We start from the raw sequence: 14,519 nt of genomic DNA, 5'->3' as shown, positions 1-14,519 counted from the left end.
GTGTAATAAAGAGCATGTCTCCTTCCAAATAAGGGCAGCTATGCTTACTGCACGTAGTGAAAGATTTGAGTTCCCTAAGCTCAGGGTTCCTCTTTTATAATGCCACTCACTGCATGTTTGGGCATTCTTCTGGCCCATCTACTTCACTTCTGTAGGATTTGAGGGCGAAAGGAACTGGTATACAAATGCTGCTTGCTATGCCATGAGTGATGACTCAGGAGTCTTGGGTGACAGCGTCCATGGGACTGAGCTAACTTCTTAGTTTGTAAGTTGGATAAAGTCAAACATCTCAATACTTCACAGTTCTTGACAAGTAGGCATGTTGGATATTGATGCAGTATATCTGGTCAATTTTTGATCTTCTTTTTTTTAATTTTTTTTTTATTATACTTTAAGCTCTAGGGTACATGTGCATAACGTGCAGGTTTGTTACATATGTATACTTGTGCCATGTTGGTGTGCTGCACCCATCAACTCATCAGCACCCATCAATTCATCATTTATATCAGGTATAACTCCCAGTGCAATCCCTCCCCCCTCCCCCCTCCCCATGATAGGCCCCGGTGTGTGATGTTCCCCTTTCCGAGTCCAAGTGATGTCATTGTTCAGTTCCCACCTATGAGTGAGAACATGTGGTGTTTGGTTTTCTGTTCTTGTGATAGTTTGCTAAGAATGATGGTTTCCAGCTGCATCCATGTCCCTACAAAGGACGCAAACTCATCCTTTTTTATGGCTGCATAGTATTCCATGGTGTATATGTGCCACATTTGCTTAATCCAGTCTGTCACTGATGGACATTTGGGTTGATTCCAAGTCTTTGCTATTGTGAATAGTGCCACAATAAACATACGTGTGCATGTGTCTTTATAGCAGCATGATTTATAATCCTTTGGGTATATACCCAGTAGTGGGATGGCTGGGTCATATGGTACATCTAGTTCTAGACCCTTCAGGAATTGCCATACTGTTTTCCATAATGGTTGAACTAGTTTACAATCCCACCAACAGTGTAAAAGTGTTCCTATTTCTCCACATCCTCTCCAACACCTGTTGTTTCCTGACTTTTTAATGATTGCCATTCTAACTGGTGTGAGATGGTATCTCATTGTGGTTTTGATTTGCATTTCTCTGATGGCGAGTGATGATGAGCATTTTTTCATGTGTCTGTTGGCTGTATGAATGTCTTCTTTTGAGAAATGTCTGTTCATATCCTTTGCCCACTTTTTGATGGGGTTGTTTGTTTTTTTCTCGTATATTTGTTTGAGTTCTTTGTAGATTCTGGATATTAGCCCTTTGTCAGATGAGTAGATTGCAAAAATGTTCTCCCATTCTGTAGGTTGCCTGTTCACTCTGATGGTAGTTTCTTTTGCTGTGCAGAAAGAAGCTCCTTAGTTTAATTAGATCCCATTTGTCAATTTTTGCTTTTGCTGCCGTTGCTTTTGGTGTTTTAGACATGAAGTCCTTGCCCATGCCTATGTCCTGAATGGTATTACCTAGGTTTTCTTCTAGGGTTTTTATCATATTAGGTCTAGCATTTAAGTCTCTAATCCATCTTGAATTAATCTTCATATAAGGAGTAAGGAAAGGATCCAGTTTCAGCTTTCTACTTACGGCTAGCCAATTTTCCCAGCACCATTTATTAAATAGGGAATCCTTTCCCCATTTCTTGTTTCTCTCAGGTTTGTCAAAGATCAGATGGCTGTAGATGTGTGGTATTATTTCTGAGGACTCTGTTCTGTTCCATTGGTCTATATCTCTATTTTGGTACCAGTACCATGCTGTTTTGGTTACTGTAGCCTTGTAGTGGAGTTTGAAGTCAGGTAGCATGACACCTCCAGCTTTGTCCTTTTGACTTAGGATTGTCTTGGCAATGTGGGCTCTTTTTTGGTTCCATATGAACTTTAAAGCAGTTTTTTCCAATTCTGTGAAGAAACTCATTGGTAGCTTGATGGGGATGGCATTGAATCTATAAATAACCTTGGGCAGTGTGGCCATTTTCACGATATTGATTCTTCCTATCCATGAGCATGGTATGTTCTTCCATTTGTTAGTGTCCTCTTTTATTTCACTGAGCAGTGGTTTGTAGTTCTCCTTGAAGAGGTCCTTTACATCCCTTGTAAGTTGGATTCCTAGGTATTTTATTCTCTTTGAAGCAATTGTGAATGGAAGTTCATTCATGATTTGGCTCTCTGTTTGTCTGTTACTGGTGTATAAGAATGCTTGTGATTTTTGCACATTAATTTTGTATCCTGAGACTTTGCTGAAGTTGCTTATCAGCTTAAGGAGATTTTGGGCTGAGACAATGGGGTTTTCTAAATATACAATCATGTCATCTGCAAACAGGGACAATTTGACTTCTTCTTTTCCTAACTGAATACCCTTGATTTCTTTCTCTTGCCTGATTGCCCTAGCCAGAACTTCCAAGACCATGTTGAATAGGAGTGGTGAGAGAGGGCATCCCTGTCTTGTGCCAGTTTTCAAAGGGAATTTTTCCAGTTTTTGCCCATTCAGTGTGATATTAGCTGTGGGTTTGTCATAAATAGCTCTTATTATTTTGAGGTACATTCCATCAATACTGAATTTATTGAGCATTTTTAGCATGAAGGGCTGTTGAATTTTGTCAAAAGCCTTTTCTGCATCTACTGAGATAATCATGTGGTTTTTGTCTTTGGTTCTGTTTATATGCTGGATTACATTTATTGATTTGCGAATGTTGAACCAGCCTTGCATCCCAGGGATGAAGCCCACTTGATCATGGTGGATAAGCTTTTTGATGTGCTGCTGAATCCGATTTGCCGGTATTTTATTGAGGATTTTTGCATCGATGTTCATCAGGGATATTGGTCTAAAATTCTCTTTTTTTGTTGTGTCTCTGCCAGGCTTTGGTATCAGGATGATGTCGGCCTCATAAAATGAGTTAGGGAGGATTCCCTCTTTTTCTATTGATTGGAATAGTTTCAGAAGGAATGGTACCAGCTCCTCCTTGTACCTCTGGTAGAATTCAGCTGTGAATCCATCTGGTCCTGGACTTTTTTTGGTTGGTAGGCTATTAATGCCTCAATTTCAGAGCCTGCTATTGGTCTATTCAGGGATTCAACTTCTTCCTGGTTTAGTCTTGGGAGAGTGTAAGTGTCCAGGAAATTATCCATTTCTTCTAGATTTTCTAGTTGATTTGCATAGAGGTGTTTATAGTATTCTCTGATGGTAGTTTGTATTTCTGTGGGGTCGGTGGTGATATCCCCTTTATCATTTTTTATTGCGTCTATTTGATTCCTCTCTATTTTCTTCTTTATTAGTCTTGCTAGCGGTCTGTCAATTTTGTTGATCTTTTCAAAAAACCAACTCCTGGATTCATTGATTTTTTTTTTTTTTTTGAGCGTTTTTTTGTGTCTCTATCCCCTTCAGTTCTGCTCTGATCTTAGTTATTTCTTGCCTTCTGCTAGCTTTTGAATGTGTTTGCTCTTGCCTCTCTAGTTCTTTTAATTGTGATGTTAGGGTGTCAATTTTAGATCTTTCCTGCCTACTCTTGTGGGCATTTAGTGCTATACATTTCCCTCTACACACTGCTTTAAATGTGTCCCAGAGATTCTGGTATGTTGTATCTTTGTTCTCATTGGTTTCAAAGTACATCTTTATTTCTGCCTTCATTTCGTGATGTACCCAGTAGTCATTCAGGAGCAGGTTGTTCAATTTCCATGTAGTTGAGCGGTTTTGATTGAGTTTCTTAGTCCTGAGTTCTAGTTTGATTGCACTGTGGTCTGAGAGCCAGTTTGTTATAATTTCTGTTCTTTTACATCTGCTGAGGAGTGCTTTACTTCCAATTATGTGGTCAATTTTGGAATAAGTGCGATGTGGTGCTGAGAAGAATGTATATTCTGTTGACTTGGGGTGGAGAGTTCTATAGATGTCTATTAGGTCTGCTTGGTGCAGAGATGAGTTCAATTCCTGGATATCCTTGTTAACTTTCTGTCTCGTTGATCTGTCTAATGTTGACAGTGGAGTGTTGAAGTCTCCCATTATTATTGTATGGGAGTCTAAGTCTCTTTGTAAGTCTCTAAGGACTTGCTTTATGAATGTGGGTGCTCCTGTATTGGGTGCATATATATTTAGGAGAGTTAGCTCTTCCTGTTGAATTGATCCCTTTACCATTATGTAATGGCCTTCTTTGTCTCTTTTGATCTTTGATGGTTTAAAGTCTGTTTTATCAGAGACTAGGATTGCAACCCCTGCTTGTTTTTGTTCTCCATTTGCTTGGTAGATCTTCCTCCATCCCTTTATTTTGAGCCTATGTATGTCTCTGCATGTGAGATGGGTCTCCTGAATACAGCAGACTGAGGGTTCTTGACTCTTTATCCAGTTTGCCAGTCTGTGTCTTTTAATTGGAGCATTTAGTCCATTTACATTTAAGGTTAATATTGTTATGTGTGAACTTGATCCTGCCATTATGATATTAACTGGTTATTTTGCTCGTTAGTTGATGCAGTTTCTTCCTAGCCTCCATGGTCTTTACATTTTGGCATGTTTTTGCAATGGCTGGTACTGGTTGTTCCTTTCCATGTTTAGGGCTTCCTTCAGGGTCTCTTGTAAGGCAGGCCTGGTAGTGACAAAATCTCTCAGCATTTGCTTGTCTGTAAAGGATTTTATCTCTCCTTCACTTATGAAACTTAGTTTGGCTGGATATGAAATTCTGGGTTGAAAATTCTTTTCTTTAAGAATGTTGAATATTGGCCCCCACTCTCTTCTGGCTTGTAGAGTTTCTGCTGAGAGATCTGCTGTTAGTCTGATGGGCTTCCCTTTGTAGGTAACCCGACCTTTCTCTCTGGCTGCCCTTAAGATTATTTCCTTCATTTCAACTTTGGTGAATCTGGCAATTATGTGTCTTGGAGTTGCTCTTCTCAAGGAGTATCTTTGTGGCATTCTCTGTATTTCCTGAATTTGAATGTTGGCCTGCCCTACTAGGTTGGGGAAGTTCTCCTGGATGATATCCTGAAGAGTGTTTTCCAACTTGGTTCCATTTTCTCCCTCACTTTCAGGCACCCCAATCAGACGTAGATTTGGTCTTTTTACATAATCCCATACTTCTTGCAGGCTTTGTTCATTTCTTTTTCTTCTTTTTTCTTTTGGTTTCTCTTCTCACTTCATTTCATTCATTTGATCCTCAATCGCTGATACTCTTTCTTCCAGTTGATCGAGTCAGTTACTGAAGCTTGTGCATTTGTCACGTATTTCTTGTGTCATGGTTTTCATCTCTGTCATTTCGTTTATGACCTTCTCTGCATTAATTAGTCTAGCTGTCAATTCTTCCACTCTTTTTTCAAGATTTTTAGTTTCTTTGCACTGGGTATGTAATTCCTCCTTTAGCTCTGAGAAGTTTGATGGACTGAAGCCTTCTTCTCTCATCTCGTCAAAGTCATTCTCTGACCAGCTTTGATCCGTTGCTGGCGATGGGCTGCACTCCTTTGCAGGGGGAGATGCGCTCTTATTTTTTGAATTTCCAGCTTTTCTGCCCTGCTCTTTCCCCCGTCTTTGTGGTTTTATCTGCCTCTGGTCTTTGATGATGGTGACGTACTGATGGGATTTTGGTATAGGTGTCCTTCCTGTTTGATAGTTTTCCTTCTAACAGTCAGGACCCTCAGCTGTAGGTCTGTTGGAGATTGCTTGAGGTCCACTCCAGACCCTGTTTGCCTGGGTATCAGCAGCAGACGTTGCAGAAGATAGAATATTGCTGAACAGCGAGTGTACCTGTCTGATTCTTACTTTGGAAGCTTCCTCTCAGGGGTGTTCTCCACCCTGTGAGGTGTGGTGTGTCAGACTGCCCCTAGTGGGGGATGTCTCCCAGTTAGGCTACTCAGGGGTCAGGGACCCACTTGAGCAGGCAGTCTGTCTGTTCTCAGATCTCAACCTCCGTGTTGGGAGATCCACTGCTCTCTTCAAAGCTGTCAGACAGAGTCGTTTGAGTCTGCAGAGGTTCTGCTGCTTTTGTTGTTGTTGTTGTTAACTGTGCCCTGTCCCCAGAGGTGGAGTCTGCAGAGACAGGCAGGTTTCCTTGAGCTGCTGTGAGCTCCACCTAGTTCGAGCTTCCCAGCGGCTTTGTTTACCTACTTAAGCCTCAGCAATGGCGGGCGCCCCCCCCCCCCCCCCCCCCGCAGCCTCGCTGCTGCCTTGTGGTTAGATCGCAGACTGCTGTGTTAGCAATGAGGGAGGCTCTGTGGGCGTGGGACCCTCTCGGCCAGGTGTGGGATATATTTTCCTGGTGTGCCCGTTTGCTTAAAGCGCAGTATTGGGGTGGGAGTCACCCGATTTTCCAGGTGTTGTGTGTCTCAGTTCTCCTGGCTAGGAAAAGGGATTCCCTTCCCCCTTGCACTTCCCAGGTGAGGCGATGCCTCGCCCTGCTTCAGCTTTCGCTGGTCGGGCTGCAGCAGCTGACCAGCACCGATTGTCCGGCACTCCCCAGTGAGATGACCCCAGTACCTCAGTTGAAAATGCAGAAATCACTGGTCTTCTGTGTCGCTCACACTGCGAGTTGGAGACTGGAGCTGTTCCTATTCAGCCATCTTGCTCCGCCCCCCAATTTTTGATCTTCTACTTTAGGCTTTTTTTGTGGTTTTTAAAGAAAAATATTTTAAGATCACTAGGATTTTCTTCTAAAATTTTATAGTTTTGCTTTTATGTTTAAGTCTGTGATCCTTTTCAAGTTAATTTATATGTGTGTTTTAAAGTATGGGTCAAGTTTCATTTTAAAAAATTATTAATATCTATTTGTTCTGTCACCATTTATTATAGGACTATTGTTATCCTCACTGAATTATCTTGGCACCTTCGCACTCAACGGACCATAGATGCATGGGTTTTGTTTTAGACTCTCTTTTAGTTTTAATAGTCTCTTTTTTTTTGAGACGGAGTCTTGCTCTGTTGCCCAGGCTGAAGTGCAGGCATGATCACAGCTTATTGCAGCCTCAACCTTTCACCACATTGTCCAGGTCAGTCTTTTTGTTTGTTTTAATTATACTTTAAGCTCTAAGGTACATGTGCCCAGCGTGCAGGTTTGTTGCATGGGTATACGTGTGCCATATTGATTTGCTGCACCCATTAACTCATCATTTACATTAGGTATTTCTCCTAATGCTATCCCTACCCCAGCCCCCCACTCCCCAACAGGCCCCAGTGTGTGATGTTCCCCTCCCTGTGTTTATGTGTTCTTATTGTTCAACTCCCACTTATGAGTGAGAACATGTGGTGTTTGGTTTTCTGTCCTTGTGATATTTTGCTGAGAATGATGGTTTCCAGCTTCATCCATGTCTCTGCAAAGGACATGAACTCATCCTTTTTTATGGCTGCATAGCATCCCATGTGTACATTCCATATGTGCCACATTTTCTTTATCCAGTCTATTATTGATGGACATTTGGGTTGGTTCCAAGTCTTTGCTATTGCAAATAGTGCCACAATAAACATTCATGTGCATGTGTCTTTACAGTAACAAGATTTATAATCTTTTGGGTATATACCCAGGAATGGGATTGCTGGGTAAAATGGTATTTCTAGTGCTAGATCCTTGAGGAATTACCACACTGTCTTCCACAGTGGTTGAACTAATTTACACTCCCATCAACAATGTGAAAGCATTCCTATTTCTCCACATCTTCTCCAGAACCTCTTGTTTCTTGACTTTTTAATGACTGCCATTCTAACTGGCGTGAGATGGTATCTCATTGTGCTTTGATTTGCATTTCTCTGATGACCAGTGATGATGAGCTTTTTTCATATGTCTGTTGGCTGCATAAATATCTTCTTTTGAGAAGTGTCTGTTCATATCCTTTGCCCACTTTTTGATGGGGCTGTTTTATTCTTGTAAATTTGTTTATGTTCTTTGTAGATTCTGAATATTAGCCCTTTGTCAGAGGCATAGATTGCAAAAATTTTTTCTCATTCTGTAGGTTGCCTATGCTCTCTGATGATAGTTTCTTTTGCTGTACAGCAGTTCTTTAGTTTAATTAGATCCCATTTGTCTATTTCGGCTTTTGTTGCCATTACTTTTGGTGCTTTAGTCATGAAGTCTTTGACCATGCCTATGTCCTGAATGGTATTGCCTACGTTTTGTTCTATGATTTTTATGGTTTTAGATCTTACGTTTAAGTCTTTAATCCATCTTGAGTTAATTTTTGTGTAAGGTGTAAGGAAGGGATCCAGTTTCAGCTTTCTACATATGGCTACCCAGTTTTCCCAGCACTATTTATTAAATAGGGTATCCCTTCCCCATTGCTTGTTTTTGTCAGGTTTGTCAAAGATCAAAGATCAAAGATCAAATGGTTGTATGTAAGGCATTATTTCTGAGGCCTCTGTTCTGTTCCATTGGGCTATATATCTGTTTTGGTACCAGTACCATGCTGTTTTGGTTACTGTACCCTTATAGTATAGTTTGCAGTTAGGTAGCATGATGCTTCCAGCTTTGTTCTTTTTGTTTAGGATTGTCTTGGCTATGTGGGCTCTTTTTTGATTCCATTTCAAATTTAAAGTAGTTTTTTTCCAATTCTGTGAAGAAAGTCAATGGTAGCTTAACGGGGATAACATTGGATCTATAAATTACTTTGGGAAGTATGGCCATTTTCACGATATTGATTCTTCCTATCCATGAGCTATTTATGACAAACCCACAGACAATATCATACTGAATGGGAAAAACTGGAAGCATTCCCTTTGATAACTGGCACAAGACAGGGATGCTCTCTCTCACCACTGCTATTCAACATAGTATTCAAAGTTCTGGCCAGGGTAGATGGAATGTTCTTCCATTTGTTTGTGTTCTCTTTTATTTCGTTGAGCAGTGGTTTGTAGTTCTCCTTGAAGAGGTCCTTCACGTCCCTTGTAAGTTGGATTCCTAGGTATTTTATTCTCTTTGTAGCAATTGTGAATGGGAGTTGACTCATGATTTGGCTTTCTGTTTGTCTGTTACTGGTGCATAAGAATGCTTGTGATTTTTGCATTTTGATTTTGTATCCTGAGACTTTGCTGAAGTTGCTTATCAGCTTAAGGAGATTTTGGACTGAGATGATGGGGTTTTCTAAATATACAATCATGTCATCTGCAATCAGAGACAATTTGACTTCCTTTTTTTCCCAATTGAATACGCTTTATTTCTTTCTCTTGCCTGATTGCCCTGGACAGAACTTTCAATACTATGTTGAATAGGTGTGGTGAGAGAGGGCATCCCTGTCTTGTGCCGGTTATCAAATGGAATGCTTCCAGTTTTGCTCATTCAGTATGATATTGGCTGTGGGTTTGTCATAAATAGCTCTTATTATTTTGAGATACGTTCCATCAATACCTAGTTTTTTGAGAGTTTTTAGCATGAAAGGCTGTTGAATATTGTCAAAGGCCTTTTCTGAATCTATTGAGATAATCATGTGGTTTTCATCATTGGTTCTGTTTATGTGATGGATTATGTTTATTGATTTGTGTATGTTGAACCAGACTTGCATCCCAGGGATGAAGCCGACTTGAAAGTGTTGGATAAGCTTTTTGAAGTGCTGCTGGATTGGGTTTGCCAGTATTTTATTGAGGATTTTCGCATCAAAGTTCACAAGGGATATTAGCCTAAAATTATCTTTTTTTGTTGTGTCTCTGCCAGGTTTTGGTATCAGGATGATGCTGGCCTCATAAAACAAGTTAGGGAGGAGTCCCTCTTTTTATATTGATTAGAATAGTTTCAGAAGGAATGGTACCAGTTCCTCTTTGTACCTCTGGTAGAATTTGGCTGTGACTCTGTCTGGTCCTGGACTTTTTTGGTTTGGTAGGCTACTACTTATTGCCTCAATTTCAGAACCTGTTACTGGTCTATTCAGAGATTCAGCTTCTTCCTGGTTTACTCTTTGGAGGGTGTATGTGTCCAGGAATTTATTTATTTCTTCTAGATTTTCTAGTTTATTTGCGTAGAGGTGTTTATAGTATTCTCTGATGATAGTTCGTATTTCTGTGGGATCGGTGGTGATATCCCCTTTATCATTTTTCTTGTGTCCATTTTATTTTATTTTATTCTTCTGTCTTTTCTTCTTTATTAGTCTTGCTAGCGGTCTATTTTGTTGATCTTTAAAAAACAGCTCCTGGAGTCATTGATTTTTTGAAGGTTTTTTTGTGTCTCTATTTCCTTCAGCTCTGCTCTGATCTTAGTTATTTCTTGCCTTCTGCTAGCTTTTGAATTTGTTTCCTCTTGCTTCTCTAGTTCTTTTAATTGTGATGTTAGAGTGTCAATTTTAGATCTTTCCTGCTTTCTCTTGTGGGCATTTAGTGCTATAAATTTCCCTCTACACACTGCTTTAAATGTGTCCCAGAGATTCTGTTATGTTTTGTCTGTTCTCATTGGTTTCACAGAACATCTTTACTTCTGCCTTCATTTCGTTATGTACCCACTAGTCATTCAGGAGCAGGATGTGCTCTTTCCATGTAGTTCTGAGGTTTTGAGTGTTAATCCTGTGTTCTAATTTGATTGGACTGTGGTCTGAGAGACAGTTTGTTGTGATTTCTGTTCTTTTACATTTGCTGAGCAGTGTTTTACTTCCAATTATGTGGTCAGTTTTAGAATACATGTAATGTGGTGCTGAGAAGAATGTATATTCTATTGATTTTGGGTGGAGAGTTCTGTAGATGCCTATTAGGTCCACTTGGTCCAGAGCTCAGTTCACATCCTGGATTTCCTTGTTAATTTTCTGTCTCGATCATCTGTCTAATATTGACAGGTGGGTGTTAAAGTCTCCCATTATTAATGTGTGGGAGTCTAAGTCTCTTTGTACGTCTCTAAGAGCTTGCTTTATGAATCTGTGTGCTCCTGTATTAGGTGCATATATATTTAGGATAGTTAGCTCTTCTTGTTGAATTGATCACTTTACCATTATGTAATGGACTTCTTTTCCATTTTGATCTTTGTTGGTTTAAAGTCTGTTTTATCAGAGACCAGGATTGCAACCCCTGATTTTGTTTTTTTGTTTTTGTTTTTTCTTTCCATTTGCTTGGTAGATCTTCTTCCATCCCTTTATTTTGAGCCTACGTGTGTTGTTGCACATGAGATGGGTCTCCTGAATACAGTACACAGATGGATCTTGACTCTATCCAATTTGCCAGTCTGTGTCTTTTAATTGAGGCATTTAGCCGATTTATATTTAAGGTTAATATTATTATGTGTGAATTTGATCTTGTCATTATGACGTCAGCTGGTTATTTTGCCCGTTACTTGATGCAGTTTCTTCATAGCATTAGTCTTTACAATTTGGCATATTTTTGCAGTGGCTGATGTCAGTTGTTCCTTTCTATGTTTAGCACTTCCTTCAGGAGCTCTTTTAAGTCAGGCCTGGTGGTGACAAAATCTCTCAGCATTTGCTTGTCTGTAAAGGACTGTATTTCACCTTCATTTATGAAGTTTAGTTTGCCTGGATATGAAATTCTGGGTTGAAAATTCTTTTAAGAATGTTAAATATTGGTCTCCACTGTCTTCTGGCTTGTAGGTTTCTGTTGAGAGATCCTCTGTTAGTCTGATGGGCTTCTCTTTGTGGGTAACCTAAGCTTTCTCTCTGACTGCCCTTAACATTTTTTCCTTCATTTCAACCTTGGTGAATATGATTACTATGTGTCTTGGGGTTGCTCTTCTTGAGGAGTATCTTTGTGATGTTCTCTGTATTTCCTGAATTTGAATGTTGGCCTGCCTTGCTAGGTTGGGAACGTTCCCCCAGATAATATCCTGAAGAGTGTTTTCTAACTTGTTTCCATTCTCCCCGTCACTTTCAGGTACACCAATCAAATGTAGGTTTGGTCTTTTCACATAGTCCCATATTTCTTGGAGGCTTTGTTCATTTCTTTTAACTCTTTTTTCTCTAATCTTGTCTTCTCACTTCATTTCATTATTTTGATCTTCAGTCACTGATATCGTTTTTTCTGCTTGATCGAATTGGCTATTGAAGCTTGTGTATGCTTCACAAAGTTCTTGTACTGTGGTTTTCAGCTCCATCAGGCCACTTAGGCTCTTCTCTACACTGGTTATTCTAGTTAGCCATTTGCCTAACCTTTTCTCATTTTTAGCTTCATTGTGACGGATTAGAACATGCTCCTTTAGTTTGGAGAAGTTTGTTATTACAGACCTTCTGAAGCCTACTTCTGTCAACTCATCAAACTCATTCTCCATGCAGTTTTGTTCCCTTGCTGGCGAGGAGTTGTGTTCCTCTGGAGGAGAAGAGGCATTCTGGTTTTTGAAATTTTCAGCTCTTCTGCCCTGGTTTGTCCCCATCTTTGTGGTTTTATCTACCTTTTTTCTTTGATGTTGGTGACCTACAGATGGGGTTTTGGTGTGGATGTCCTTTTTGTTGATGTTGATGCTATTCCTTTCTGCTTGTTAGTTTCCCTTCTAAAAGACAGGCCCCTCAGCTGCAGGTCTGTTGGAGTTTGCTGGAGGTCCATTCCAGACCCTGTTTGCCTGGGTATCACCAGCGGACCCTGCAGAACAGTAAATATTGCTGCCGGATTCTTCCTCTGGAAGCTTCATCCCAGAGGGGCACCCACCTGTATGAGGTGTCTGTTGGCCCCTACTGGGAAGTGTCTCCCAGTCAGGCTACATGGGTGTCAGGGACCCACTTGAGGAGGGAGTCTGTCCGTTAATGGGGCTTGAACGCCATGCTGGGAGAATGACTGCTCTCTTCAGAGCTGTCTGGCAGAGACCTTTAAGTCTGCAGAAGCTGTCTGATGCCGTTTGTTCCGATATGCTCTCCCCCCAGAGGTGGAATCTAGAGAGGCAATAGGCCTTGCTGAGTTGCAGTGGGCTCTGCCCAGTTTCAACTTCCCTGCCACTTTGTTTACACTGTGAGCATGGAACCACCTACTCAAGCCTCAGCAATGGCAGATGCCATTCCCCACCACCAAGCTCCAGCATCCGAAGTGGATCTCAGACTGCTGCGCTAGCAGTGAACAAGGCTCTGTGGGTGTGGGACCTGCTGAGCCAGGCACCGGAGGGAATCTCCTGGTCTCCTGGCTGCAAAGACCGTGGGAAAAGTGCAGTATTTGGGCAGGAGTGTACCATTCCTCCAGGTACAGTCACTCACGGCTTCCCTTGGCTAGGAAAGGGAAATATCCCGACCCCTTGTGCTTCCCAGGTGAGGCAACACCCTGACCCAGGCCAGTGTTAGACTCCTAAGCTCAGGCAATCTGTCCACCTCAGCCTCCCAAAGTGTGGGGATTACTGGTGTGAGCCACCCAACCTGGCATGGTCTAACTTTTTATGCCTATGTACTGCAGCATTCAGATATGTCTTGATGTTAGGCAGTTTCATTTCTCCAACTCTGTAATTACAAAATTATACTGACTTTTATAGATCTTTTGCTTTTTCAGATACACTTAAAGTCATTTTAGAAATTTCTACAGAAGACTGGTTTTGATTAGGATTACACTGAATCTATTTGTAAATTTGTGGAGAACTGAATCTAAACATTTAATCCTGTTGTCTGTTAGCAAATATTTATTTATTTGATTTTTGTTACCAATGTTTAGCACTTTTTAGCTATAATTCTTTCAGTCATTTTGCTAAATTTATTATTATTTCATGTTTTGGGATGACAATTATTGGGATGACAATTATGGTATTGTTTTATACATTTTATTTTATTTTTCATTTTTTTTGCTAGTATAGAGAAATATTGATTGTTGTTATCTTGATTTGGGTCCTACTACATTGCTAATTTTACTTATTAGTCCTAGGATCTCTCTGAGGATTCCTTAAAATTTTCTGCATAGATGATCATGTTATCTATGAATGAAGAAAGATTTACTTCTTTATTATCAATTTGTATGCTCTTATTTCTTTTTCTTGTCTTTTTGCACTGTGTATTTCTTTGTGAGAGAATATTCCATTTGAATCTCAATTTCTCAAATATATATAGGGCTTTTGGCCACCTGTCTTCATGAGTCTATTTGTAAATTTGTGCTTTTTGACAGAAAAGTCCTCAACCAGTTTGGCTTTTCTATTTTTTGGAGGGCATTTTGTGATTTGTGTGTTTCAAGGAACTTGTTCACTTCATCTAAGCTATCAAAATTATTGACATGCATTTTAAAATAATGTTTTATTATTTTAATGATGATAATCTTTAGCCACTTCTCTTATGTCTGATGTAATCCGAGTCATCTTTTTTGTTGCTCTTCAATCTAGCTAGAGTTTAACTATATTAATCTTTTCAGAGATCAGCCTTTTTTGTTTAATTTGTTCTATTTTTCTCAGTTTTAAAAAATTGATTTCTGCTATTATCATTTTTCACTCGCATTAGGTTTAATTTTGGTTTTTATAGCTTCTTAATGGGGAATCTTAGACAATATATTTTAGAACTTTTTTCTTTTTTTTTTCAAAGTAATTGAGTTACAGCTCACAAATTTTATTATGTTTTATTTCAGTTTTCTTTTAATTCACATTTTATAATTTACATTGTGATTGTTTTGGATACATATTTATTTGGATCTGTGTTATTTAATTTCCAAATATTTGGGCATATTCT

The sequence above is a fragment of the Rhinopithecus roxellana genome, chromosome 6 (genome assembly GCF_007565055.1).
Source record: "Rhinopithecus roxellana isolate Shanxi Qingling chromosome 6, ASM756505v1, whole genome shotgun sequence".
Lineage (NCBI taxonomy): Eukaryota > Metazoa > Chordata > Mammalia > Primates > Cercopithecidae > Rhinopithecus > Rhinopithecus roxellana.
The sequence above is the reverse complement of the archived record's forward strand: the minus strand, read 5'-3'. Positions refer to the sequence as shown.